This window comes from Quercus suber, unplaced genomic scaffold, assembly GCF_002906115.3.
Source record: "Quercus suber isolate HL8 unplaced genomic scaffold, Cork oak 2.0 scaffold_332, whole genome shotgun sequence".
Classification (NCBI taxonomy): Eukaryota; Viridiplantae; Streptophyta; class Magnoliopsida; order Fagales; family Fagaceae; genus Quercus; species Quercus suber.
Genome location: NW_027069785.1, coordinates 722,721 through 726,640, shown reverse-complemented (window position 1 = coordinate 726,640; position 3,920 = coordinate 722,721). Strand labels below are relative to the sequence as shown.

General features: G+C 33.3%; 2 pseudogenes; both read left to right on the top strand.

The window, feature by feature from the left end:
• The first annotated feature begins 217 nt into the window (after nucleotides 1–217).
• LOC112006860 (glucan endo-1,3-beta-glucosidase-like) lies at nucleotides 218–2,190 on the top strand (annotated as a pseudogene).
• A 239-nt stretch (nucleotides 2,191–2,429) lies between these two features.
• LOC136061595 (glucan endo-1,3-beta-glucosidase, basic isoform-like) lies at nucleotides 2,430–3,158 on the top strand (annotated as a pseudogene).
• Nucleotides 3,159–3,920: the final 762 nt, after the last annotated feature.

Below are 3,920 nucleotides of genomic sequence, written 5' to 3'. Positions count from 1 at the left end.
CTTGGTTGCCATAGATAATTTAGTATAACTTAATTTCCATGGAGTGCTTGTGGTGGCATGACTACTAAGCAATCAATTTCCATGGAGTGCTTGACTCGCTATAGTCACCCAAAAATCTCGATCTCAAGCACAAGCATATCTCTCTATAAAAAGAGTATTTGGCGGCATAGTTGCTTTTCATTCCAAGCTATTGGTCTTCTCTTCCAAGTTTTTTTTAATGGCTAAGTTTAATTCAACTGGAGATAGTCCTTCAGCAATGTCCTTAATGCTACTGTTTGTGATGCTGATGGCTAGCATAGACATAACAGCTCTCTCTCTCTCTCTCTCTCTCTCTCTCTTCGCCACAACTTGATGTGTGGTCTATTGTAAGTGGTGATGAACCCACCTTTTTTTATCCACTATTACAATCAACCATTATTGAGGTGATATATTATCAATATCAAAGTAATGCCAATTAATGACCCTTATGAAAGTAATGTCATACTAATCATAACTTGCCATCCCAATATTGTGAAAAAAAAAAAAAGTAAAATTTGTTGTATATATATAGCATTGTTGGAACTTGGAACAGTTAACATGTATGATATGAGATCATCATATAAAACCAAAAGATTTGTTATATGTACTATCTATACCTTGTCTATTGTATGCCAAATGTTACCTTAGAAAGAAATTATTTATCATCCAATTCTATAATCAAATTTTTAATTTGTTTTAAAAGCATGATAAAACTATAATTTTTAGTCTTTTCAAAATTATTTAACTTAGAAAAATAATTTTAAATCATCTTGGATTTGTTTAGCATGATAACAATCGATATGTGTGTAATATTAAATTATATCTGTCTACAAATATAATTTTGATAATATTAATCTTTTAAAAAGTGGTTGGAATATTCTAAAATTTATTTCATTCTAATCATCGTCCATTCTCCTCTCCTCTACTTTCATCTTATCTCCCTCAATCCAAACATAAGATCAAATGCTAACCCTACTTGTATGACGAAGTAAAACCAAACTAGCTTCTATAAACTCATAGTTTAACTTTAACCTAATGCTCTCTACACAGTACACACCCACCTTTTGTGCCCAATCTCAAATCCATCATTTGTCAATAACCATTCCATCCATATATATAACTCTTCTTTATATAAATAAACTTAAATTTCAACATTATGCGAGTCTAGCAATTCTTAAATTAAATACTTTGTGAGCATATGATGGGAATATGGATAGAAATTGACATGTTGTTCTATCAAAATCAACTGCAAAGATAGGTGTTTGCTATGGAACGCTTGGCAACAACTTACCTTCCCCAGTAGAAGTTATAAATATTTATAAACAATATAACATCGGAAGGATGAGACTCTATGACCCAAACAAAGATGCCCTCCAAGCCCTTAGAGGCACCAATATTGAGCTCATGCTTGGTATCCCTGATAAAGAGCTTAAAAGAATTGCTTCAAGCCAAGACTACGCAAACACATGGATCTGAAACAATGTACAAAACTATAGAGATGTCACATTCAAATATATTGCAGTTGGCAATAAAATAAAGCCTAACGATCCATATGCACAATTTCTTTTCCCTGCCATGAAAAACATTCAAACTGCCGTTTATAATGCTAGCCTTGGAAAAAAGATTAAAGTCTCCACTCCCATTAATCAAGCGGCCTTTGCAGAGTTCTACCCTCCATCAAAAGGTTCCTTCACATCTGAATACCAATTATGTCTTGAATCTCTTGATCCTATCATTGGCTTCTTAGTGAAGTATAAGTACCCATTACTCGTTAACATGCATCCATACTTAAGTTACATCGGTGATACTAAAGACATTCGTCTTGAGTATGCTCTTTTTACTTCCCCATCAATTATAGTGCAAGATGGCGAACTTGGATACCAAAACATTTTTTATGCCATTTTGGATGCCTTTTACTCAGCATTAGAGAAGGCCAATGAGGGTTCTTTGAAGATCGTTGTGTCTGAGACTGGTTGGCCCTCTGAAGGAGGGCAGGCAACAATTTTTGAATATGCAAGCCTTTACAACAAAAATTTGATCAAGCATGTGCAGAAAGGGACTCCAAAGAAGCCTAACGGGCCTATAGAAACTTACATATTTGCCATGTTTAATGAGAATAACAGGACTCCTAAATACGAGAAAAATTATGGGCTCTCTTATTTTTTTTTTTGAAAAAATTATGGGCTCTTTTATCCAAACAAACAGCCTAAATACCAAATTAAGTTCAATTAAGATAAGTACTAGCTAGTGCAGTTTGGAATGAGGACAGCTTTTATGTGTATTATAACTATAAATAAGACTTACTTGTAGTCCATATGCATGGCAGGGAATAAGTTTATGCAAATATCCAAGAATGGGAAAATAGTCATAATAAAGTGTTGTTCTTACCAAAATATGATCATCTCTTTTGCATGTTTGCATATATATATATATATATATATATATTAGATGTCACATTCAAATATATTGCAGTTGGCAATAAAATAAAGCCTAACGATCCATATGCACAATTTCTTTTCCCTGCCATGAAAAACATTCAAACTGCCGTTTATAATGCTAGCCTTGGAAAAAAGATTCAAGTCTCCACTCCCATTAATCAAGCGGCCTTTGCAGAGTTCTACCCTCCATCAAAAGGTTCCTTCACATCTGAATACCAATTATGTCTTGATCCTATCATTGGCTTCTTAGTGACGTATAAGTACCCATTACTCGTTAACATGTATCCATACTTAAGTTACATCGGTGATACTAAAGACATTCGTCTTGAGTATGCTCTTTTTACTTCCCCATCAATTATAGTGCAAGATGGCGAACTTGGATACCAAAACATTTTTTATGCCATTTTGGATGCCTTTTACTCAGCATTAGAGAAGGCCAATGGGGGGTCTTTGAAGATCGTTGTGTCTGAGACTGGTTGGCCCTCTGAAGGAGGGCGGGCAACAATTTTTGAATATGCAAGCCTTTACAACAAAAATTTGATCAAGCATGTGCAGAAAGGGACTCCAAAGAAGCCTAACGGGCCCATAGAAACTTAAATGTTTGCCATGTTTAATGAGAATAACAGGACTCCTAAATACGAGAAAAATTATGGGCTCTTTTATCCGAATAAACAGCCTAAATACCAAATTAAGTTCAATTAAGATAAGCACTAGCTAGTGCGGTTTGGAATGAGGACAGCTTTTATGTGTATTATAACTATAAATATGACTTACTTGTAGTCCATATGCATGGCAGGGAATAAGTTTATGCAAATATCCAAGAATGTGAAAATAGTCTTAATAAAGTGTTGTTCTTACCAAAATATGATCATCTCTTTTGCATGTTTACATATATATATATATATATATATTTAAAAGCTGAAGCGTAGTATTTATTATTGCTACATTCCCAATGAGCCACATCAGCGGCTACATCATCTACCAATTTCTCATTTTTCTCTACTACTCCCAACCATAACTTCTCTTTTATCTTTTCATCTCTCTACTACTCTCAACCTTAATGTTACTCTTCATCTATCTCTTGCTCTTCATTTTATTTGGACTATTCTTATCCCCATTCTACTACTATAAATATGACATTTTCTCTCACATTCTATACATATTTCTCACATGAAAAAAGTGATTATTCTCTCTCTCTCTCTCTCTCTCTCTCTCTCATGTTTTATTTTGGTGTGAATTTTTTACTTTTTGTATCTCTAATTTAGATTGATGTATTTATGACTTCTTTAGAATTTTATTTTGGGTTGCAAAAATATAGTTTACAAAAATATAATATTATTCTATTATATATCATAACTTAGATAATTTGGTGTTTGACTTATGACTATATTTTTTATTTTGATGTTTCTTTTTCTCTTTTATTTTCTATTTCTCTCTCAAAAGGTGATTACTCTCTCTCTCTCT